The sequence below is a fragment of the Mustela erminea genome, chromosome 12 (genome assembly GCF_009829155.1).
Source record: "Mustela erminea isolate mMusErm1 chromosome 12, mMusErm1.Pri, whole genome shotgun sequence".
Classification (NCBI taxonomy): Eukaryota; Metazoa; Chordata; class Mammalia; order Carnivora; family Mustelidae; genus Mustela; species Mustela erminea.
In genome coordinates, this window is record NC_045625.1 from 63,789,075 (window position 1) to 63,815,994 (window position 26,920).

The 26,920-nt window shown below is 34.5% G+C and overlaps 1 long non-coding RNA gene across 1 annotated transcript; it reads left to right on the top strand.

Annotated features, from left to right (window-relative positions):
- The first annotated feature begins 6,037 nt into the window (after nucleotides 1-6,037).
- On the top strand, nucleotides 6,038-7,491 carry LOC116571157. Its single transcript, XR_004277740.1, has 3 exons — nucleotides 6,038-6,068; nucleotides 7,181-7,185; nucleotides 7,375-7,491. It is a non-coding gene; the product is annotated as an uncharacterized LOC116571157 (long non-coding RNA).
- Nucleotides 7,492-26,920: the final 19,429 nt, after the last annotated feature.

The following is a 26,920-nucleotide window of genomic DNA, read 5'->3' on the forward strand; positions in this document are numbered from 1 at the left end:
GCCTACAACAAATAAAAACAAAAGCAATAACAAAAACAGCAAGTTCTGGCAAAGGTAAGAATCTGATATCCTTAGTTACTACATTATTAAATTCAAGTATCCAATGTCCAGTCAAAAAGACCACAAGACATACAAAGAAACAGGAAAGTATGACCCACTCAAAAGAAAAAAAAAAAAAACTGCAGTAACTGTACCTGAAAAAAATAATGGCAGATATACTAGATAAAGACTTTTTAAAACTGTCTTTAAAAATGCTCAAAGAACTGTAGGAAGATATGGAGAAAGAAAATGATGTGGAACAAAATGGAAATTAAAGAGACAGAAACCCTAGAAAGAAAATGCAAAACGAAATGCTGGAGCTGAAAAGCATAATAACTAAAATTAAAAACTCACCAGAAGAATTCAAAAGCAAATTTGAGCAGGCAGAAGAATAGGTGAATTTGTAGATAGGAGAATGGAAATTATTGAGACTGAGGAACAGAAAGAAAAAAAGATTGAAGAAAATTGAGCAGAACCTGAGGGGCCTGGGGACACAATAAAGTGGACCAGTATATACATAGTGGGGGTCCCAGAAGGAGAAGAGTGAGAGAGAAAAAGGGCAGAAAGAATATTTGTAGAACTAATGGTTGAAAATGTCCCAAATTTGATGAAAAACATGAATATAAACATCCAAGAAGTTCAGTGAACTCTAAGAAGGTGAACTCAAAGAGACCTACACCAAGACATATCATAATCAAACTTTCAAAAGCCAAAGGTAAAGAGAGACTCTTGAAAGCAACAAGAGAGAAGTAAATCATGACATACAAGGGATCCTCAAGATCTTTAGCAGATTTCTCATCAGAAAGTTTGGAGGCCAGAAGACACTGAGCCCATATATTCAAAATGCAAAAAGAAAAAAAAAAAAAAAGCTGTTGACAAAAACTGCCAAAACTATCCTTCAAAAGTGAAGAAATTATGACAATCCCAGATAAATAAAATCAGGTTTGTAACTATTAGACCTGCTCTGCTATAAATGCTTAATGGAATCTTACAAGATGAAATGAAAGGGCATAAGACAGTAACTCAAAGGCTTATGGCAAAATAAAGTTATCAATGAAGGTGTGTACAGGGGAAATTATAGAAGTTAGTATTATTTTAACAATGGTTCATAATTATGTTTTGTTTGTTTTCTACATGATTGAGGAAACATATATTTAAAGAAAAAATCATTAGTTATAAATGCTAGTTTTACTGTAACCTTTGTTTATAAGTCCAAGTTGTATTTTCTACATAATTGAGGAGACTAATTCATTTAAAAGAATTATTTATATGTGTGGGCACACAATGTATCAGTGTATAATTTTGTGACATCAAAAAATAAAAGGAGTGTGGATAGAGCTATAAAGGAGAAGAGTTTTTTATATTATTGAAATTAAGCTTGTATCAATTCACATTAAAGTGTTATAACTTAAGGATGTTAAATGTAATACCCATAGTAACCACCAAAGAAAATAGCTATAGAGTATAAACAAAAGGATATGAGAAAGGAATTTAAACAATTCACTTCAAAAAAAAAAAAAAAGTCATTTAAACACAAAAGAATACAGTAATGCAGGAAATGAGGGACAAAAAAAAGGTATTGGCATATGGAAAATAAATAGCACAATGGCAGAATAAGTCCCTCCTTGTCATTAACTATTTTAATGTAAGTGAATTAAACTCCAGTTAAAAAGCAGAGATTGGTAGAATGGAGAAAAACACATGAACCAACCATATGCTGTCTGCAGTAGACTCATGTGATATTCAGAGACACAAGTTAAGGGTTGCCTGGGTGGCTCAGCTGGTTAAGTGACTGCCTTCAGCTCAGGTCATAATCCCAGGTGTTGGGATCAAGCCCACATCAGGCTCTTTAGTGAGCAGGGAGCCTGCTTCTCACCTGCGATCCCCCATGCTTGTGCTTGCTCTCTCCCTCTCTCTCTCTCTCTCTCTGTCAAATAAATAAATAAATAAATAAAACAAAAAACAAAGGCACCGGTTAAAAGCAAAAGGGTAGAAAAATGTATTCTATGCAAACAGTAAACAAAAGGTTGGGGAAGGAAAGGTTATGCTAATATATGACAAAATAGACTTAAAATCAAATAAGTTACAAGAGACAAAGAGACAAAGAGATCTTATATATTAATAAGATCTCATTAATATTTAGACTATCTCCCTTCACTCATTTACCCAAGTGTGACAGCATAGTAAATTAGCTGATAGAAGTACCATAGAAAACTTTTGCCCAACCAGAAAAATACTAATAAAGATGTATTATTCCAAGGAATTAAGTAAACTCTAAAAATCCATTACATATTCATAATAGAATCTTTTTTCCCAAAAGATTCCAGTTAAAGTAATGGAAATTACATTTGAATAATGTCTAGATAATGTAAAAAATGTAGATTTACTTTCACAAAGCAAGACAGAAATTTTAAATATCTGGCTTACATTAAAAATTGTAGGTTGAAAAATGTTACCAGTTTTTATCCTAGGATGAAAAATGTTTTCAGATTATATGCTTTGTGGGGTCAATTTCAAGTCTAAAATTCAATGTGATTTCTGTAAAAGAAAATTTTCCCCCAAGTTACTTTAGACCACATCGCTTCATTATTTTTTACTTTACCTAAATTTCATTGCTTAAATTCTTTAAACAAGGCAACCGTTTCAAAAGAGAATTTATATACATGTTTAAAATATAAAAAATTACATTTTTTAAAGTATGCCTATGTACTTAATAAAGAGGGTTGCAAAAGTTTAACTCTTCAAGTATGTTTCCGAAGGGAGTGACACCTTAGAAATCATGAAACAATGGTAAAAGGGAATTCTGTGGTCATTACAGGATGTGTAGACTTGAATGGGAATTTATTCTGAAAGCAAATATAATACTGTGCTTCCTTCGTAAGTATCATTTTAGCACATTGCCCTATATTTATCAATATATTTGAATGAGATGGCATGATCTGGGAATTGACAGTGTTTGGTTAGTAAGAAATTTACCCGAGGAACTAATTAAAACAGGGAAATATGAAAAGCGTGTAAAAGTTAAATGAGTTTATTTTTAAACTGGATACTATTTTTGTTAATATAAAGCAATTCTTTCAGGGGAACTGCTCTCTCCAATTTATGCATAGATTATTTGACAGACTGGTTGAAATATTCCATTCCACTTTTGCACAGTAGAAATGAAAAACCCAAAGAATTCATATTTTCAAGACTGTTAGCACCTTCTCAAATTTCAAGATTTCATTCAATTTCTGTAGAAAAACATGGGCTTTATTTTTCTTACTGTTAGTTATTTATATAGTTCATTTTTACAAACATATTCTCAATATCTAACAGCCTGCAATAATTGCATTTTCTTAAGGTCTTCTTGCATTTATCATTGTTGTTACAATAATGCCTCTGTGGCTGTGAATTGTCCTGAGTCTTTCCATATTCACAATCATGACAGGATTTTTTTTTTTTCTATCAACCTTTTTATTGCTTTTCTTCAAGAAAGATTGTATCAGTTCCTAAGTCTGGGACAATTTACATATCTGTTAAAGTGGGACATTATTCCTGTTATTTTAGAAGGCAATTAGGAGAAGCAGAGAATATGATTTTGGGCTCATACATGGTTGTTTATTATTAGAAAAAAATTATATGACTAAGCAAAATAAGCCTAAAACCAGAACAAAGCTGACTTAAGCCAACAAAGCCCCCATTCTCTCCTCCACGTCTTAAAAAACTTAGCATTCATTCATATGCATGGATATTCTTTTTTTGTTTATTGAGGTATAATTGACAATGAGATATAATTGACATATTCTGTTAGTTTCAAGTGTACAACATAATGACACAATATTTGTATATATTATGAAATGATCACCACAGTATGGTTAACATCTGTCATCTATGTATAGCTATAAAAAATTTTTTCTTGTGATGAAAGCTTTTAGCAACTTGTAAATATACAATATGGTACTATTAACTATGATCACCATGTTGTACACTATATCCTAAATGGATATTCTTGAAGGAAAAAAGAAAACTATCACTTCTTTCCACTTTTAAGAATTTTAATTATTATATAGTGGTAAATATTACTATTCTAATGGAGTATAGTACAAATCTTTCCATCTACATTATTCAAAACAGGTCATCCCTCCAAGCTGATCACAGTTTAATAGGGGAGAAAGGTCTGTAGACCAACTATAATGTGATAAATTATGTGTACAAAGGGTTGCTACATTTTCTACTGAAACTAATGTCTTTCAGGCTCCAAATATAAATATATAGACTAATGATAACTTGAATGATTCTTTTCCTAATTATGTATTTTTTTACATCATATATAATCTGTAGACTATTTTAATGGACTAACTCAGTTTAAATTCTATTAAATGCCTATTTCTTTTCTGCCATAAAAATTCTCTAGCTATTGGGGCATGTGGGTGGCTCAATCAGTTGAGTGCCCAACTTTTGATTTCAGCTCAGGTTATGATCTCAGGGCTGTGAGACTAAGCCTTGTGCCAGGCTCCATCCTTAGCATGTAGTCTGCTTGTCCTTCTCTCCCTCTGCTCCTTCCCCCATTCACTTTCTCTCTCTCTCTCAAATAAATTTTAAAAATAATAAAAATCTTTAAAAAATTCTCTAGCTATTGAGAGAGATGACGAAATACTAGTAAATTTTATAAAATCTTAGAAAAGTTGGCAGTTCCTTTAGTGTCTATTTATTTAGTCATTCTTTCAACAGATATTTATATAGAACACCTACCATATGTCAGAAACCTTGCTAGGTACTGAATATACACCCATGAACCACAAAGACATGGTCCCTGCCCTCATAAAATTAAAAGTTGACAACCTTTCCAAAATTGTAAGCTAAAATGAAGATTGCATCAATTCCCACATAGTTAATTAACACAGATTGCTATTATTGGAAAAATTTTTATAATCAGACCCCTTACAGTAAAATTTAAGAATATCAAAATAAAGAAAAACTTCTAGAGAGAGATAGCAGATCACTCATATGTGAATAGATAATACTCATTTTAGATACTTCAAAATCTTCTGCAAGAGGACAACTAAGTTGTATATACATTTTTAGTACTGAAGGAGAGGAAAATCTCCAAAGCTAGTATTTTGCACACTTATCTAGACTGTCATATAAAGAAGAGAGTGCAATTAAAAAAAAAAACACTCTACCATTTAAGGCCTCAGAAACTTTGCTACACAAACAATGTCTTTAAATAAGAAAAAAAACACTCAAGAACAATAATAGTGGGAGACTTTAGGACACCACTTTCAATAGTGGATAGAATAACTAGATGGAAGACCAACAAAAAGAAGAGTATACCTGAACAAGACCATGGACAAATTGGACCTAACAAACATACAGAGAACTCTCCTTCCAGCAACAACATAATACACGTTTTCTCAAGTACACAAGGAATTTCTCCAATATAGACCATATGTTAGGCCACAAAAGAAGACCTAATAAATATTAAAATACTGAAATCATACAAAGTGTCTTTTCCAATCATAATGAAATGAAACAAGAAATCAACAGCAGGAGAGAAACTACAAAATTCATAAATATATAGACATTAAACAACAAACTCTTAAATAACCCATAGGCCAGAGAAGAAATCATAAGGGAAATTGAAAAAATCTTGAGAAAAATGAAAATAAAAACACAACATAAACTTATGTGTTGCAGCAAAAGTAGTACCAAGTAGGAAATTTACAGCTGTAAACATATTAAAGACGAGAGATCTCAAATCAACAGCCTAACTTTACAACTTAAGGAACTAAAACAAGAACAAATTAAACCCAAAGCCAGCAAAAGAAAGGAAATAACAAAGACTAGAGCAGCATAAATAGAGAATAGAAAAACAATAGAGAAAACGAAACCAAGAGTTCTTTAAAAAAAAAATCAACAAAATTGATTTGTCTTATTTTGACTAAAAAAAAGTAGACAGAAATAACTAAAATCAGAAATGAAAAGGAAGATATTACTACTGACATTACAGAAATAAAAAGAATTTTGAGAGAGTGCTATAAACAACTGTACACCAATGAATTCAATAACCTAGATAAGATGGAAAATTCCAAGACACCTACACCTTACCAAGACCGAATCATGAAGAAGCAGAAAATCTGAATAGTCTAGTTAAGGAAATTGAATCAGAAATCACAGGGGTCAACAAACAAAACCTAAGACCAGATGGCTTCACTGGTGATGAATTCTACTAAATATTTAAAGAAGAATTAGTATCAATCCATCTCAAACATTTCCAAAAATTTTGAAGAGGAGGAACACTTCCTAACTCATTTTATGAGGCCAGCATTATCCTGAACTATATTAAACTAAGAAAACTATCCATCAATATTTCTTAGAAATAAAGGCCTCAACAAAGTACTAGCAAACCATTTCAATGGCATATATTTTTTTTTAAGATTTTTTTATTTTAGAGAGAGAGAGAACAGGGGAAGGGACCAAGGAAGAGAGAGAATACTGAAGTAGGCTCCCCATTGAATGCAGAGTGTGACACATGGTTCCTTCCCAGGACCCTAGATCATGACGAGCTGAAATCAAGAGTCAGCCACCCAACTGACTGAGCCACCCAGGCACCCCATAAATTCAACAATATATTCAAAAGATTATATACTATAACTAAATGGGACTTAATCTGGAGTGCAAAGATGGCTCAACATACAATAATCAATAGCAGACCAAAACATGATCAACTGATGCAGAAAAACATGACAAAATTCAATACCCTTTTATGATGGAAAACACTAACAAACTAGGGACAGAAAGAAAGTATTTTAACATAATAAAGCTCCTTTATGGAAAACCTACACCAAAAATCATATTTAATGGTGAAAGACTGAGTGCTTTTCCTCTAAGATCAGGAATAAAGTATGTATATCTAGCATGTTAAATAGGAATTTAACATAGTACTGGAAGTCCTAGCCAGAGGAAATAGGCATGAAAAAGAAATAAAGTGAATCCAAATTGGAAGAGAAGAAGTAAGATTATCTCTATTTGCAGATGATATAATTTTATATGTAGAAACTCCTAAAGACTACATACACACTCAAAAAAGGTGCTAGAACAATAAATGAAGGGGTGCCTGGGTGCCTCATTCAGTTGAGCATCTGACTCTTGGTCTCAGCTCTGGTCTTGATCTCAAGGTGTTGAGTTCAAGCCCCACAATGGACTCCACGCTGGGCAGAGAGCCTACTTAAACAACAACAATAGCAACAACAACTAATAAGTGAATTCAGCAAGGTAGCAGGATACAAAGTCAAAATGCAAAAATCAGTTGCATATATGTGCACAAGCAATGGACAATCTGAATAAACAAAGCAATTAAAAAATGGTCAAAGGATTTTTGTAGATAATCTCCCCAAAGACAGTATGCAAATATCCAGTAAATACGTGAAAAGATGCTCAACATCACTAATCATTAGGGAAAGACAAGTCAAAACCACAATGAGCTATTTCACATGACACCCATTAGAATGGCTATTAAAAACAAACTTAAAAAAACCTAGAAGACATCAAGTGTTAGGATGTGGAGAAATTGGAAGCCTGTGCATTGGTGGTAGGACTATAGATGTAAAGTGGTACAAATACTATGTAAAACAGTTTATCAGTTCCTCAAAAACTTAAACATAGAATTATTGTAAGATTCTAGACTTCTAGATTTTAGAATTATCATAGATCCAGCAATTCCAGTTCTGTGTATATTTCCAAAAGAATTAAAAGTACAGACTCAGATATTTGTATACTCATGTTCATAGCAACATCATTCAAAATAGCCAGAAGGTGAAGCAATCCAAGTGTCCATCATTGCATGAATGGATAAACACAATGTGGTATATACACCATAGGATATTATTTGGCCTTAAAAAGGAAGGAAATTCTGATGCATGCTGTAACATGGATGAACTTTGAAGACATTTTACTAAATGAAATAAGCCAGACACAAAAGAACAAATAGTATATGACTCCACTTAGATGAGACAGTTAGAGTAGCCAAATCTGTGGAGACAGAAATTAGAATAGTGTTAGACAGGTGCTGGAGGGAGGAGGGAATAGAAACTTACTATTTAATGGGTACTGAAGATGAAAAATGTTCCTGAGTGGGAGAGTAGAGATGGTTGCACAAAAATGAGAATGTACTTAACACTACTGAATTGTACACCTAAAAATGGTTACCTGGTAAATTTTGTCTTATGTGTACTTTATCACAACTAAAGATAAAAATCGTTAAAACGATAAATTTTATGTCATGTATATTTTACCACAATTAAAATATATATAAAAACTTCTGGAAGAACTCTAAAAAGAGAAATTCAGTATGATGTTAATAAATATAGGAAGAAAGAGTGAGCAAGTAATTTTTAAAATTCATTATTGCCCAAAAAAATAAACAAATTTTTTGTTAGAACAAAAAATAAGAATGAAGAGGAAAAAAAGAGGGAAAAATGGGGAAAAACACATAACAATCCAAAACTGAATTTCTAGATGATATAAACTAAAACATTTCAGAGAGGGGCTGGAAAGAGATGAGAGAATACTAAATGATTTGTAGTGTTTGAGGAAAGGTATAGATACTGATAAACTTGGGAAATAGAAAAATTGGAAAAAGTATAACAATAGGTCTTAATAAGTAAGGATAACACATTAGAAGAATAAAGTTAGAATGTCAATCTCAAACCAGTAAAAGAAATTTTTATCTGTTCAGAAGAAGGAAAGAATACAAAGAGGAAGTATGAAATGCAGAAATAAATCCTGTTATAACAGTAATTACAGGAAATGTAAAAGATGGATTACAAAACAAAATGCTGGATTATAAAACAAAATACTGGATTACAAAAAAATGCGAAATGTAAAAATAAGAGACATCTAAAACAAAAAGATACAGAAAGGTGGAAATTTACAAGGTGAAACTGAAAAAATACACTAGTAGGGAATATACTGGTGGGAAAATATACTAGTAGGGAAATATAAAAAATAATCATAAAAAGGACTAACCTGCCAATCTTATGATCTATCAGAAGAGAATTCAAGGCAATATATTATAAAAGGCAAAGAGCAACATTATATAGATAGATGATAGATAGATATACAGATCAATAAAGTAAAGCAAATCAGGATGTTTAGTGAAGATGCTGGGCACAAGGTCAATTTTTAAAAGTCAGTAGCATTTCTCTGTACCAGCAATGAGTATCTAGAAAACATAATAGAAACTATGCTAGTGTCTGGTAATAAACTTTTAAAATAATATGCAAGCTCTCTATGGTGAAGTTTTCAAGCCCATTGATAAGATACAAAGGTAGAAATAAATGGAGAAATAGTGATAAGATCACTTGACATTCAAAAATACTTGATTATATTGAATACATGTATTCATAAATATATGTGTTCATGGGACCATTTTAAGGAATATTCAACTTGTAGCAGCAACTGAGGCTGTAGGCAGTCTAGTGTACTTACAATCATTTTCTTCTAGTCTAGATTTTTAAGTAAGTATTGATCAAGGAATTTGTCCTTAGACTCTTTGTATTTGCCCTTCCTTCAGCTTGACTCTTCTTCCCCTAGATATTCTCAGGGCTCACAGTCCAAGTTTATTCTGATTTCTGTTGAAATGCCACATTGTCGGATGCTTCACTGAATCCATCTATTTAAAAAGAACACTCCCATCACTCATCCAAGGTAGGGACCATGAATCCTTAAGTGACTTTGGCAGGGTCACTTTCTTGGCTTTCTTGGCTTTTTACCACGGGTTGGATACCAGATCCAGATCATTGACATCTAATCAGTAATGAAAGGAAGAGGAGGTATGGGTGGGACTTTACAGCACCTATCTTTACCTGATATTACACTTTATGTTTTATGTGTTCATTATCCATCTCCTTTAAGCACCATGAGGGCAGTGACTTCTTGCTATTGATTCTCCATGTTATGGGCACAGCACATACAGCACTCTTGGACATAGTAGGCACTCAATAAATATTTGTTGAATGAATCACTTGAATATGTACAAGAATAATTTATTTCTAGTGGGAAAATATATTCAAGAAGAACATCAATTAAAATTAATTTTTGGCAAATTAGTAAATTAACTTTTAATAAACCGATTTTTTAAATACTGCCCTCCTCTATCATCAGATAATATACCTCAAGGTCATATTAGCTGTCTATTTAATTTTCAACTTAAATGACTAATTGAACAGATAAAAAAATATCTCCTTTTCTGGTTGTAAGTCTTTTCTACACTGTATATAATGATTTTTGGATGCAAGATGCTGCATGGTAATTCATACTGTACAATTTGCTGTGTCTTTTTATAACTGAATTTATGCCCTCTGGACCACCAACATATATATTTATCTATAAAAGGCTAATTTCCTCTCAGTATCTCGTTAAGAGGTAAATTTTGAAAAGACTGAAATGTGGCCCTAAAAGAGGTATTGTGCATAAAAAGTCACTCAGTCATAAATAAAAATTCTGCTTTCATCTTATTTGAGAAGAGCTTAAAGAACTAACATCAATTGTAATAGATTCGTAATTACTTTAATGTGCAGTCACTCTGAAACCTTCTAGGCATAAGTTTTCCAGGTACTCATAGCTTAGATTAATTAAAATGTCACAATTCTTTAGAGACTTCATGTTACTCATTACATGTTATAGATGTACCATATAGCTTTCCCTCACACTTAGTTGGAACACTAAACAATTATTTTTATAAATGGCATTTTTTCATATATTCACATTATGTATTATTACTCTAGAAGCAGAAAAACTGCAGTCTAGATAATTCTAGGACCTACTGCCTAAAGAAAAGTTTATTTAATTAAAAGTCATAGATTACTGAGAAAAAAAGATCGCACATTGACAGAAAAAGACTAATTTTTAGTATAGTACACCACATTCTCAATGAAAATGTTTGGATGACTTACAAGAATGCAAAGGACTTGAATATGAATGACATGATTCAACTGGCAAATGTGTAGTATATATTTTGCTCAGAAATTATAAGTCATAGGAAAGAGGTCTTACTTAATGTCACTTATAGTTATATTTTATGAAATCAGATAGTCTTTAGTCTATTGAGTAAAACCAAGTCCTATCTATGTACAAACAATGATTTAAAAAAAAAAAAAGCCAATCTGAGTGGCTGTAACTTGGATAAAATGTTTAAAATGGATCTAAAGACTCACAATTCACAAGAAATACACAGGAGAGGTAAACAAGTTTAACACTAAGAAGAAGTAATCAAACAGATCTGGAAGGTAGAGCATTGCACAAAACAACTGGCCTGGACATTTTACAAGTTCAATGCCAAAGAAAAGAAAACGTGTGTCGAAGAGTGGGGAATACTGGGGAGGGTTCTGTTCTAAATTAAAAGAGATTAAAGAGACACCAAAAAAACCAGCTATACAATATATTGCATAAAATATATTTGGGCAAGAAATGAAGAAATTGGCATATGGTCTGGGTATTGGATAATATTATACAATTACTGTTAATTTTTTTGAGTTGTGTTAATGATATGATCATGCAGTGGAATGCCATTTTTTAAGAGACACAGCTGAAATATTTAGGGAAGAGTATTGTGAAGTCTGCAACTTATTTTGAAATAGATTCAACAAACATACACACAATATGCACACAAGCCTCTATGGCAAAATGTTAACACATGTTGAATCTAGATGGTAGGTATATGAGTGATATGAGTGTTTGTTGTACTTTTCTTTCAAACTTTATATATGCTTAAAAATATTCATAATAAAAAGTTGAAAAAAACACAAAGATTATTTAAGCAATTTATAATAGAAGTTCCTTTTGGAATTTTTAAAAAAGGATCTAAAGGAATTCTCTATGAAATCTAGAAAGCTAAGCTCAAGAGTGAACAAGCACTCTTTACAAAGAATGCAGTTGGTTTGTTACTAAATAAAATGCCAAGAAAATAATGGTAATCATCCTTAAGACATAGGCAGTTGGCCTTACAATATCAATTATCTGTTTCTAAGTATTATGTATATTCTCAGAATAAAGAAGGATGCCAATGGCTTAGAGTGCTACATAACTTTAAGATCAGAGAAGTCAGCATATTAATTATCTTTGCTATGATAGATATTCAACCTTTACAGAAATTTTATATAAGAGTCAGATGAAATTCTTAGTATAAAATCTAACAATCTTCGTAAGCATAACAACTAGGTGAATATTTTACTATTTAGCTAACACAGCACATGAATGAGTGAGTTTACCAGAGTAAGCGTGGTTCTCTCTGAAGTTGTGTCTTGGCATCTCTGAATTACTGGATTAAGTGCAAAGGGCTTCCCCAGAGGATGCTTTTTTTTTTACAGCCCAGGCTGGAGAAGCAAACTGAGTATTAAACCAGTCTACCTGAAATATAAAAGTGAAACATTAAGCTAAAGAAATATCTGTTAGTGTTATACAATGGTGATAAAAATTACTCCCTTAATATCTGGCATTGACATTGAGACAATACTAAGCAGTGGGATTGAAGGTAAGTTATGTATTAATTTAGGGGCTGTTGACAAAATGTAATAATAATTATATAATTCAAAATAAAGTTCATGCACAAACTACATCATACACTGTGATCTAAATTAGCATGAAAGATCTATCATTAAATAATTGATGCCACATAATTTTAATTGTCCTTGCTATTCACTCTGCAATTAATAATCAATTACTGTTTTTTTTTTTCTGTTCATCTTATTCTACCACCCTGCATACCTTTCTGTTTTCTTTGATTTTTCTCCTTACTTTAAATATGTTTGGAATATCTATCATGATATCCTGTTGTTTCCAACAAGCTGAGTACATTGATAAGTTCTGAGTCATGGTCCCTCCTTTATTTTCTTAAACCCAGTCTACCCCCTACAGTGTCCCTGCCAACCCTTCTCAAGTGTCTTTATAACCCAAGTATGCTCTTTAAACCCACCATGAATAATAAAGAAGGTTTTCAGGAATGTTAGGAAGAGAGGACGTGCCTCTCATGGCAACCTAATATTAAATATTAGCTTTCTAGTTACCTTAAACTGAATGTAGATTTCCACCTTGCATGCAGAAGCCCACCTTTCAGTCAACTGCTGGTGCCTGTTTCTTAGGAGGAATGTTCTTTTTCTAAAAATCTGAAGCACAAGAAAAAGGTATTATTCTTGGGTGCCAAGTAAAGAACTCTTTAAAAAGAGCTCTACAGCAGCAGAAAGGCAGCAATAAGCACTTTGCATTAATATAACATTCTCATCTCTTGAAAAGAAAGTTTCCTAATATAGAAGTGGTTATTTGTTAAAATTGAGGTAAAGGCCACCTGAAGGGAAACTTCAGCGACTCATTTCTTCTACTGGACAATGTCAAAAGTAGAAGCTGGTTTAGTCATCATGAGATTGCTTATCACCAAGGAACATGTCAACTGAGTCATTTAAGGAACATCTAAAATGGATTTTTAAGAAGTTCAAAGGTTTTCTACTCCTGATCAGTAGAGCAGAGAGGGGTATAAATAAGTATTCAATGACTTTCTGGTAAATGTCCTTTCCCACAGACTCAGGGCAGCTGAAGAAGCCCACAAAAGAATTTATCAGGGAGAAAAATATAGTGCCAATATAAAAGAAAATCACTTATTTCCTTGTTTCTACAAGACTGTCTTTTGTCTGCAGATTCTAGTAATCCAGAAAATAGAGAAAATTGTGCCAAAGATTAAAGTCAAACTTGAAGAATTGCCCTTATGTATCTAGTTATGGTTTTACATATCTTCCATCCTGATTTGCTAGAAGTTTAGACCCAATTTTTTTGCAAAATTATGAAATAAGGGCAGTTTGTAACAACTTTGCCTCCTTCCTTCCTTGTGGTTGCTCTTGTCATTCCTTTCCCTCCCTGGCTGATGTCCCTTTTGGTTATATCCCCTCTGTGCATCCCCAGAATCTTCTCTGATTCCTTCACAATTTCTCTGCTGTCTCAAGGATGCACTAAATATCTGGCTTGATAATCCGCCCAGCAGAGGATTTGAAACCCTCTATTTTTCTTTCATGGAATAGTTGCTTAGGGAGTACTAGAATTTTGGTTTAAAAAAAAATTAAAGCGTATCTTTCCAGTGAATTCTATTTTGTGATGTGGTTGTTGACTTTCATTATAAAATTAGACATTTATTATCCTGAAAGTAATTTTAGTGTCTAGATAAGTCTTACTGCAGCAGCTGTTAAAATCATATATTTAAATTAACTCTTAAGGGTAAAAATATGAATGATTCTAAAAAATATTAATAATTTCCAAAACATTAAGAAAATACTAGATAGTAATAACTGAAAATAAGATATCTTAAACCCAATTTTTGTAAAGTACCTGAACTTTGGTACTTTCTACACATTGCTCACATAATTGTGGCAATTCTATATCTTTACTTTTTAAACTATAGCAATTTAGTTCACTTTCCCTCAACTTGAAATGTTCTTAAACTTAAATTTATTTTCTGTATGAAAATGTGCAACTTTATGAACACACTGAGATTTTCCCTTCCTTATAACTGGAGCCCTGCCCCAGAAATCTGAACAGACTCCTCCTATTTAAGAATAGAGAGAGGTTGGGTTTGACCTCTTCATGGGGCCTCTGGCTATCCAGAGGAAAGACCTCCAGAGATAGATCTCCTATTCCCCCACAGGCCCACCTGTGAAGAAGAATACTCCTTTTCAGGTCACCTTGGTGCAAGAGGCATTTGGAATTATGATAATTTCATTCTGACTCAAATCTGAAGCTGCTTTATTTTCCTTCTCATAAGCAGACAAAAAAATATCATCTTTCTCCTGTCTCTCCTGATACTCTCTCAGGACCCTGACAGAAGTTGATGACCTCCAGATGTCATCATAAAATACCCTAAATTCAGGGTGTGCCATTCCTTTGCAACATAATTCCAAGGCCACACCATCATCTCACTAAAAATAGATCATAGTGGTAATCACAAATCCTTGTCTGGGAACTCAAGATTCTCATATTCCTGCTAGATATTTGGGGCAGTTGTTGGAAGGCACTCATTCCATTCCAGACATTTCCAGGTGGAGAACATCTGTTCATGTTGCATAGTGCTCCCTGACTTTCTCCTTTGGAAGGTAGTACTTATCTGAGTAGGGAGCTTGGGATAATGAAATGAACACTTACAGCTTAGTCCTCCCTCCTTTATTACTGGAGTCTGTTTGCTTGCAGAAGTCATGTGCTTTAGGCTGTTCTTGACCATGAGGTAACTAATAAAGGCTTTCCTATTGTGGGGGACCAAGGGACTGTGGTTTTCCCGTGGATGAGTAAACCTGTCTCATCCTGAAGTTAAGTATCAGGAATCTCATTCTTCCATTGTTTGTACAGCTTCTCCCCATGCTCTATCAAAAATGAAGCTGACATTTTGCTTGTCATCTGTCTGGTTCCACTTTCTATCTCAAATGGCTCAGAACTGTAGTGGAAGATAAGGGTGTTAATGCATTGGTCTCTTTGTGTGTCAGCAGTCTCCAGGAGAAGTAGACTCCACAAACTCTTTAGGTTCTCTTGGCACCTACAAAGTTGCCTCCATTTTCCCCTCCCACCTTAGTGCTAAAATCTCCAGTCCCAGAAAAAAAAAAAAAAAACAGTTGACATGCCCCAATGGTACAACAGTTATAATGGAAGGTACTGCTCCTGCTGTTGATGTGGGAACCAAAGCTGTGGAGGATATTCCTTTCCATACAAAGGATCCTCTCCATCGCTGCTGGTGGTATTTCACCTTATTATTACCAAAGCTGCTACCACCTTCAGCTCTCAATGTCCCACACAATTTCAACTGCTGAGCTCCATATATCCTTCATCCTGGGACCCAGGCATGAAGACATGGGGACTAACCTGAAGGACAATCTGAAGGAAAGTTTCATTGCTGTATAGCAGAGTGCACAAATCTTTTTTTTTTTTTTAAGATTTTATTTATTTATTTGACAGAAACACAGAGAGGGAACACAAGAAGGGGGAGTGGGAGAGAGAGACAAAGGCTTCCTGCTGAACGGGGGGCCCAATGCGGGGCTTGTTCCCAGGACCCTGGGGTCATGACCTGAGCTGAAGGCAGATGCTTAAAGACTGAGCTACTCAGGCACCCCACAAAGTGCAAAGATCTAAAATATAGAATATTTTCAGTACTCAGAAAATTCTTTCATGCTTCCTCCTAGCTCAAGATACACCCCCACCGAAAGATAGTCATGATCCTAATTTCTACCACCTTAGAAATGACTTGAGGTAAATACAACAATAAAATGTGTACTCTCTTCCTGCCTATTATGTGAGACATAAAATGCAAATCATCCACCTTGTTGTTCTTTTTCATTGCCCTATATAGTGTTCTAGTGTATGAAAATGCCATCATTCATATTCCCATTCTGCTGCTTTGATTGTTGCAAAATAGGTCTTTTGATGAACAAAACACTTTGTTTTGTTTTATTGGATTTTATTTTATAGAGCAATTTTAGGTTCACAGCAAAACTGGACAGAAGGTATAGAGATTTCCCATGTATTTCCTTCCTGCCCCCACATATGTACAGTCATTCCACTATGAACATCCCCCACTAGGGTGGTAGTTTGTTATAATCAATGAAACTACATTGATACATAATCAGCCTAAGTCCATAGTTTATATTAGCTTTGTGTCCTGGTGTTTTACATTCTATGGATTTCAACAAGTGTATAGTGGCATGTATCCACAGTCATAATATCATACAGAGTAGTTTCCCTACTCTAAAATTCCTCTGTGCTCTGCTTATTCATCTCTTCCTCCCCACTAATCCCAGGCAACCACTGGTTCTTTAACTATCTCCTTACTTTTGCTTTTTCTAGAATGTCATATGGTTGGAACCATAAAGTATATAACCTTTTCAGATTAACTTCTTTTACATAGTAATATGCATGTACATTTCCTCCATGTTTTCTTATGAATTGATAACTAACTTAGAACTTTTCAGGACTGAATATTATCCCATTGTTGGAATATTCCACTTTATTTCCCCAGTCACCTACTGAAGGAGGTCTTGGTTACTTCTAACTTTTGGCATTTATGAATAAGGCTGTTATACACATTTATGTGCAGGTGTTTGTGAGAACAGAGTTTTCAACTCATTTGGGTACATTTTATAAAGCACAATAGCTGTATTGTATGGTAAGAGTATGTTTAGTTTTGTAAGAAACTGCCAACCGTCTTCCAAAATGGTTGTACAATTTTGCATTCCCACCAGTAATGAATGGGGTCTTCTGCTGCTCCTCATCAACATTTGGTGGTGGTGATGTTCTGGATTTTGGCCATTCTAATATGTGTGTAGTGGTAACTTGTTATTTTTAATTTGCATTTTTCTAATGATATATGTTTTAGACCATCTTCTATATGCTCATTTACCATCTATATGTCTTCCTTGGCAAAGTGTCAGACTCTGTGGCCTATTTTTAAATCAGGTTGTTTGTTTCCTTATTGTTGATTTTTGAGAATTCTTTGTATATTTACCAGATGTGTCTTTTACAAATACGTTTTCACAGTCTGTTGCTTATCTCTTCATTTTCTTAAGAGTGTCTTTTGCAGAACAGAAGTTTTTAATTTAATTTAATTTAATTTTTTTTTTTTTTTTGAGAGAGAGAGAGCACTCATGTTGTTGGCGGGGAAGGAACAGAAGGATGGGGAGAGAGAGAATCTTAAACAGGCTCCACGCATGGAGTCTGACATCTCACAACCCTGAGATCATGACCTGAGCTAAAATCAAGAGTTGGGAGCTTAACCAGGAGCCCCTGACATTTTTAATTTTAATACAGTTTCCTAACAAATACTCTTAAAATATTTTTACAGAACTGATCTTAAACTTGTTTATGGTAAGCACTGTTTACCTCAAGTTTTATTTTAGGGAGTTCTGTTTCTTTCACAAATTGTGCCTTTGGTGTTGTATCTAAAAAGTCATCATCATACCTAAGGTCACTTACATTTTCTCATATGTTATTTTCTAGGATTGTATAGTTTTTCATTTTATAAATTTAGTTCTGTGATCCAGTTTTTAATTTTTGTGAAGGGCAAAGTCTGTGTCTAGATTTTTCTTCATGTGGATGTCCATTTGTTCTAGTTATCTAGATATTCCATTTGTTGAAAAGACTATCTTTTTCTCCATTGTATTGCCTTTGCTCCTTTGTCAAAGGTCAGTTTTTTATATTTGCGTGGATCTATTTCTGAGGTTTCTATTCTGTTCTATTATCTGTTTGTCAATTCTATCTGTCTACTCACCAGTACCACACTTAATTACTAGAGCTTTACAGGAGGTCGCGAAGTCTAGTAGTGACAGTTCTGTGACTTTATTCCTCTCCTTCAATATCATGTTGGTTATTCTGCATGTTTTGACCTTAATAAACACTTTTCATGGTGGTATACAGGAAAGTGATCAACTTTTGTGTATCAACATTGTATCCTCCCACCTTGTTACAATTACTTATTAGTTTCAGGAGTGCTTTTGTCAGTTCTTTCAAATTTTCTTCATAGACCATCGTGTCTACAAAAAAGACAGTTTTATTTTTTCTTCCCAATCTGTATAACTGGTATTTCCTTTTCTTATCACATTAGTTGATACTTCAAGTTAAGTGTTATAAAGGAGTTTGAGAGGCAACATTCTTGCCTTGGTCTTGTTGTTAGCAGGGGTTTCTAGTTTTTCACCATTCAGTATGATGTTGGCAGTGTGTTTTTGTAGGTATTCCTTACCAAGTTGGGAAAGATTCACTCTATTCCTAGTTTGCTGAGAGTTTTTATCATAAACTGGTGTTGGATTTTGTCAAATGCTTTTTCTGAATCTACTGATATGATCATGTAATTTTTCTTTTTAGCCTGGTAATGTGATGAATTACTTTAATGAGATTTTAAATGTTGAAACAGCCTTGCATATGTGGGATAAATCCCACGTAATTGTGGTATATAATTCTTTTTATATATTGTTGGATTCAATTTGCTAATAATTTCTTGAGGCTATTTGCATCTATGTTAATGAGGGCTATTGGTCTATAGTTTCATTATAATGCCTTTGTCTGCTTTGGGTGTTAGTGTAATGCTAACCTTATAGAATAATTTAGGAAGTATTACTTTTGCTTTTACATTCTGGAAAAGATTATACAGAATTGGTATATGTTTAGTACATGTTTAGTAGAATTCACCAGTGAATGCTTCCAGGCCTGATGCTTTCTGTTTTAGAAGGTTATTAAGTATTGATTTAATTTATTTCATATATGTAGGTCTATTCAGATAGTCTATTTTTTACTGTGTATATTTGAAAAATTGTGTCTTTAAAGGAACTGGCTCATTAAATCTAGGTAATCATATTTGAATGCATATAGTTGTTCATAAATATTTCTTCATTATTTTTTAATTTCCATGGGATTAGCAGTGATGTTCCCAATTTCTGATTAGTGATTTATATCTTCTCTCATGTTTTCTTAGCACAACTGGAGGCTTATCAATTTCACTGATCTTTTCAAAGAATCAGTTTTTGGTTTCATTGATCTTCTGTATTATCTTCCTATTTAAATTTCATTGATTTCTGCTTTAATTTTTATTATTTCCTTTCTTCTGATTACTTTAGATTTAATTTGCTCTTTCATTCTAGTTTCCTAAGATGTAAGCATAGATTATTGATTTTGGATCTTTCTTCTTTTTCTTATGTATGCAATTCAATGCTATAAATTTGCCTCTAAGTACGTTTTTTGCTGAATCCCACTAATTTGGTAAGTTCTATTTTCACCTTCATTTAATTAAAATTATTTTTTAAATTCTCTTGTGACTTCTTCTTTGACTGTGTTTTATTTAAAGGAGTATTGCTTAATCTCCAAGTATTTGGAGATTTTTCTAGCTATCTTTCTATTACTGATTTCTAATTTAATTCTGTTGTGGTCTGAGAGCAGACATTAAATGATCTCTCTTCTTTTAAACTTATTAAGGTGATTTTCATGTCCCATAACGTGGTCTGTCTTAGTGGATGTTCCATGTGAGCTTATTCTTTTGTTGTTGACAAAGTAGCCTAAAGATGTTAATTATATACATTTGATTGATGGTTCTATTGAATTCAGCTCTTTCCTTCACTGTTTTCTGCCTGCTAGATCTGTCCATTTCTGATAGAGAGTACTGAAATCTCCAAACATAATAATGGATTCACTTATTTCTCCTTGTATGTCTACCAGTTTTTGCTTCATGTATTTTGCAACCCTGTTATTAGGTGCATACACATTAAGGATCATATGTCTTCTTGGGGACTTGACCCCTTTATTATTATGGAATGCCTTTTTTTATTCCTGATACATTCCTTTGCTCTGAAATCTGCTCTGTGTGACATTAATATAGCCACTCCTCTTGATTAGTGTTAGGATAGTATATCTTTCTCCATCCATTTACTTTTTATCTATAAATGTCTTTGTATTTAAGATGGTTTTCTTGTACACAATATATAGTTGAGTGTTGTTTTTTGATCCATATTACTATTCATAATAGTATATGAATCACTATTTTGTATACCTGAAACTAATATAACACTGTAAAAAATAAAAATAAAGTCACATTTACAAAAAAAAATAATATGTTTAGGATATTGGTCTTAGAATTATTGACATAGCTGGATTAATATCTACCATATTTATTACTATGCTCAATTTGTTGCCTTGTTCTTTGTTTCTATTTTTTATTGAGGTATAGTTAACATTTAACATTATATTAGTTTCAGGTGTACACATAATGATTTGATATTTGTATATGTTGCAAAATGATCACCGCAATAAGTCTAGTTAATATCTGTCCCCATAAATAGTTGCATTTTCTTTTCTTGTGATGAGGACTTCTAAGATTTACTATGTTAGCAACTTTCACTTTGTTCCTATCTTTACATTCCATTATTTTTCCACATTTTGTTGTTGTAATTGAGTATCTTACATGGTTTCATTTTCTCTCCTTTCTTAGTGTTTTGATTATCCCTCTTTTTAACTTTTTTAATTGGTGCTCTAGAGTTTGGAATATATATTTACAACTAATCCAAGTCTACTTTCAAATAACACTATATCACGCAAGGTATAGTGCAAATACATTTTAATATCAAAATAGTAGTAATTCCCTCTCCCACTTCTTGTATCATTGCTGTTATTCATTTCACTTATATACACACACATATACATATAAGCATACATTATTGAATACATTGTTGCTATTACTATTTTGAACAAACTAATATCTGTTAGATCAATAAAAAATCAGAAAATAAGAGATTTTTTTTTTACCTTCAGTTATTTCTTCTCCAGTACTTCTCCTTACTTTATGTAGATTCCAATATGTGACATATATCATTTTCCTTCTCTCTAAAGAATTTTTTTTAACATTTCTTGTAAGATCTACTGGCAACACATTTCCTATGTGATTTATGTGTAGAAAAGTCTTTATTTTTCTCTCAACACATAAAATATTTCACTCCACTTTCTTCTTGCTTGCATGATATCTGATAGGAATAATTAGTTCTCTAGTTAGTTAGTTATCATTACAGGTTTTATCTTTGTTACTTTATAGGTAAGTTGTATTTTTCCTCTAGCTTTTTCAGAATGTTTTCTTTACCTTTGATTTTCTGAAGTTTGAATGTGATATGCATAGGTGTTGGGTTTTCTTTTTTTTTTTTTTTTAATGTGTGGTTTTTGTTTTGTTTTGTTTTTGGCATTTATCCTATTTGGTGTTCTCTGAGCTTTCTGTATCTGTATCTGTGGTTTGGTGTCTGACTAATTCTGTTCCTTTCTCTTTTTCTTCTTGTATTCCCGATGTGCATATGTTACATCTTTTTTAGTTGCCCCACAGTTCTTGGATATTCTGATTCTTTTTTTTTTTTCAGTCTCTCCTGTTTTTCAGTTTTGAAAGTTTCTATCAGTCTATCCTCAAGCTCAGAGATTCTTTTCTTAGTCATGTCCAGTCTCCTAATAAGTCTGTCAAAGGCATTCTTCATTTCTGTTATAGTGATTGTTGTTTTCTTATCTTTAGCATTATGTGTTGGTTTTTAGAATTTTCATCTGTCTGCTCACATTACTCATCTGCTCTTCTACGCTATTTACTTTTCCAACAGAACACTGCAATACTGTGATACAATAAGAAATACATATTTTATCTTTACGTCTTGTTCCTGGTAGAGCTTCTGAAACTTATAAATTCTATAATGATAGGGGTGATAACAACATCTTTTATTATTCATAACAAGCCCCTTTCAACCATACAGGAGTTTAGGGAAATAAGGTAACTCTTGGAAGATGAGGACTGGCTGTCAGAGGAACCCCTATGTGATTAGAAGGCTGGAATTTCAACCCCCTTCCACTCTCCCTATCCCCACCCTGCCCTGAACCCCAGGGAAGGGAGAGGGGCTGGAGACTCAGTTAATCACCAATGACCAATGACTTAGTCAATCATGCCTACCTAATGGAAACTCCATAAGAATCCTAAATGATGGGATTTGAAGAGTTTCCAGATCAGTAAACGTATCTGCATGCTGGCAGTGTGACACATCCCAAACTCTATTGGCACAGAAATTCCTGTGCTTGCGACCCTTCTGAACATCACTCTATGTACCTCTTCATTTGGCTATTAGTTTGTATCCTTCAAAATAAACCAGTAAATGTAAGTAAAGTGTTCCCCTGAGTTCTGTGAGCTGTTACAGCAAATAACCAAACTGAAGGAGAGGGTTGTGGGAACTCCCAATTTGTATGGGAGTCAGACAATCTCGGACCCACTTCGCATGCAATTAGCATGTGAAGAGGAGAACAATCTTGTGGGATTGGGCCCTTAACCTATGACCCTCTGTGCTAACTCTGGGTAGTCAATGTCAGAATTGAATTCAATTGCAGGTGTTGGTGTCCACAGTTGGTGGACACAGTTGGTGTCCACAGAGAATTGGAGAATTGTTCAGTGTGGAAAATCTGCACATGTGGTGTTAGAAATATTGAAAGTAGAGAAATAACTTTCCTTTAAGCCTTTAGCATATTAATCACAATTGTTTTAAATTCATGGTCTGATATTTCCAACATTCCTGCCATAGCTGAATCTGGTTTTGTTGCTTGCTCTATTTCTTAAAACTGTTGGTTTTTTTTTTTTTTTCCTTTTGGTATGCTTTGTAATTTTTTCTTGATAGCTGGACATGATGTGCTAGATATAAGGAACCTCAGCAAACAGGGCATTAGTGTTGTGGTGTCAAAGGAAGGGAAGCATTCTACCTACCATCTTGTGATTATGTCTGAGTGTTTTAGTGAGCAGTGTCCCTGGGCTGTGAACTTCACAAGTGTTTCTCAGTTCTCCCCCCCGCCCTCCTAAGGCAGGCTGAGATGGCTAGAATGAGTTGGAGTTGCATATTTCTCTTCTTCCAAATCAGTTAGGCTCTGACAAAACTCAACAGGTTAGGCTCCTGGTAAAACAGTTGCTCTTGAGGTCAGGCTTTTCTAAGAAGAATGGAATGTTCTGGGTTATTTCAAAATGGTTTCTTTTCTCCTCTCCCTTGCTGAAAGCATGAAAGGATTTTTCCCTGATGTTCACCACGAGAATCTGTTAAAGTCCTAGAGCCAAAACTCACAAAAGTATCCCTCCTTCCAGAACTCCCCCTCCCGAGGTTTTAAGTCACACACATGTGCATGCTGAGTTTCCAGCTATTTGTTGGTTACAGTTTGGGTTTTCCTACCTTGGTACTGGTTCCCTTAGAGATTTTTGCTCATGGGTTTCAGCTGCAGAAAAAATTGTGACTCTTATTTGCTTGTTTGCCTCTCCAATTTGTGGGGCAGCACTTACCCCTATGATGATCTAAGAAGAGCTGTTGATTTTTCTGCTTGTTTACCTTGTTAGGATGACTTCCATGCTTCTTATATTCCAGACTGGAAACTGGGATATGCACTTATTTTTGTCACCCAGGAATGGAATTGTAGTGTCGTGAAACATATTCATGTATGCTGACACTGATGGAGAGTTTTCCAAAGTGCTTGTACCAATATATACTACCTTCAGAGTTCTAGTTGATTCACATGCTCACTAGCTCTTGGAGCTGCTAATCTTTTCATTTTAGCCATTCTGCTGTGTGTATGTGATGGTATTACATCATGTCAGATTATCAATGATACTGAGCACATCTTCATTCCATGCGATATTTATCTTCTATTTAAGTCCCTTAATTTTGCATTTATTAATATAAAATTCTTATTTCTTTCTCTCTTTCTGTGTCTTTCTAAATCTTTTATTTAAATTCAATTTAGTTAACATATAGTGTATTATTAATGGAAGCAAACCATTAGAGACACTCAACTGTATAATTCTTGCTTTCTGAAGGCATTTGGCTTATATTTTTCCTTTACTTTATGCCTGTTGCTATTTACCAGGTCTACCAAGGAAATCCCATTCTAGCTTTCAGGGTACTCAATCTTGTCTCCTTCTGCTCCAGCTACCTGGGAAGGTAGTCAAGAAAGAACTAAATGCCAACACTCAACTTCCCACCAAAAAACCTTGGGTTCCTGTGTGAACAGACCCCTGGGAGCCCAGCAAGACTTCTTCATATATTAGTTATGCCCAAGTTGCATAGTGAGCATGGCCCTCTCTCAGGCTGGGACTCTGCTACACTTTAGGTAAGGCAGAGGCACAATTAAAAAGTTTTGAGATATGATCCTGTGGATTTTCATTGAACAGAAAATACCAGAGATAGGAATTAACTCCTCTTTGACATGGCTATGGGTTTCTTCTAAAAGCCAGTTAGAATTTGCAGTTCACAACAACCTCCAAGACCAAAATTTAACTATTGAGTGGTTATCAGACATCAACCTCTGCTATTAAAACTGGTTATTGTGAGGCCACAGACTTCATGAAGACCTTTTGATAATAGAAGTTGTCTTGCAACTTTGTGCTTATAAAAATATACTTTTGCCTAGGGATGATTTCAGTTTTAGGAAGGTAATAAAAGTTAATTATAGAGAGAATTGGCTTAATTTGAAATGAAGTTGTTTCCAAGTGAAGTACTCATGCATACTGGTGGTCAGTATATTGAACTGAGACCCCCTCCATTCTTTGGGCAAATTAAAAGCTATGAATTTTCCACAGTTAATTATGAAAAACCATAAGTCTTATCAAGAACACACAGAGTAGAGGAGGAGGAGTCAAGATGGTGGAGAAGTAGCAGGCTGAGACTACTTCACCTAGCAGGAGATCAGCTAGATAGCTTATATAAAGATTGCAAACACCTACAAATCCATCGGCAGATCAAAGAGAAGAACAGCAATTCTAGAAACAGAAAAACAATCACTTTCTAAAAGGTAGGACTGGCGGAGAAGTGAATCCAAAGTGATGGGAAGATAGACCCCGGCGGGGAGGGGCCGGCTCCCGGCAAGCAGCAGAGCAATGGAGCACAAAATCAGGACATTTAAAAGTCTGTTCTGCTGAGGGACATTGCTCCAGAGGCTAAACTGGGGTGAAGCCCACGTGGGGTCAGCGTGGCCTCAGGTCCCGCAGGGTCACAGAAGGATGGGGGTGTCTGAGTGTCGCAGAGAACGGGGAAGCCGACTACAGAGACAGAGCTGACAGTGAGCTCACAGGGCTCGGGGTTACCTTGAACCAGTCGCAGGCTCGGTGAGCTCGGAGCGCGGCCAGAGGTCAGGCAGACGGGAGTTACTGGGCGCTGTTCTCTGAGGGGGCACTGAGGAATGGGGCCCCGGGCTCTCGGCTCCTCCAGGCTAGAGACCAGGAGGCCGCCATTTGTATTCCCGTCCTCCAGAACTCTACGGAAAGCGCTCAGGGAACAAAAGCTCTTGAAAGCACACCCGAGAGGATTACTCAGCCGGCCCCTGGTAAGGGCGGAGCAATTCCACCTGGGGCAAAGACACTTGAGAATCACTACACCAGGCCCCTCCCCCAGAAGATCAACAAGAAATCCAGCCAAGACCAAGTTCACCTACCAAGGAGTGCGGTTTCAATACCAAGGAGAGCGGCAGAATTCCAGAGGAGGAGAAAGCAAAGCACGGAACTCATGGCTTTCTCCCTATGACTCCTTAGTCTTGCACTTAATTTAATTTTTTTTTCTTTTTCTTTTTTTTTCTCTTTCTCTGCTAAATTGTTTTTAACTTTTACCCTTTTCTTTTTTAACGTTTTTTTAACTAGTTTATCTAATATATATATATATATTTTCTTTTTTATACTTTTCTTTATCCATTTTCTTTTTTTAATTCTTTTTTTTTCTTTTTTTCTTTTTTCTTTCTTTCTTTCTGAACCTCTCTTTATCCCCTTTTTAGCCCCCTCACGATTTGGGATCTCTTCTGATTTGGTTAAAGCATATTTTCCTGGGGTTGTTGCCACCCTTTTAGTATTTTACTTGCTCCTTCATATACTCTTATCTGGACAAAATGACAAGGCGGAAAAATTCAACACAAAAAAAAGAACAAGAGGCAGTACCGAAGGCTAGGGACTTAATCAATACAGACATTGGTAATATGTCAGATCTAGAGTTCAGAATGACAATTCTCAAGGTTCTAGCTGGGCTTGAAAAAGGCATAGAAGATATTAGAGAAACCCTCTTGGGAGATATAAAAGCCCTTTCTGGAGAAATAAAAGAACTAAAATCTAACCAAGTTGAAATAAAAAAAGCTATTAATGAGGTGCAATCAAAAATGGAGGCTCTCACAGCTAGGATAAATGAGGCAGAAGAAAGAATTAGTGATATAGAAGACCAAATGACAGAGAATAAAGAAGCTTAGCAAAAAAGGGACAAACAGCTACTGGACCACGAGGGGAGAATTCGAGAGATAAGTGACACCATAAGACGAAACAACATTGGAATAATTGGGATTCCACAAGAAAAAGAAAGAGAGAGGGGAGCAGAAAGTA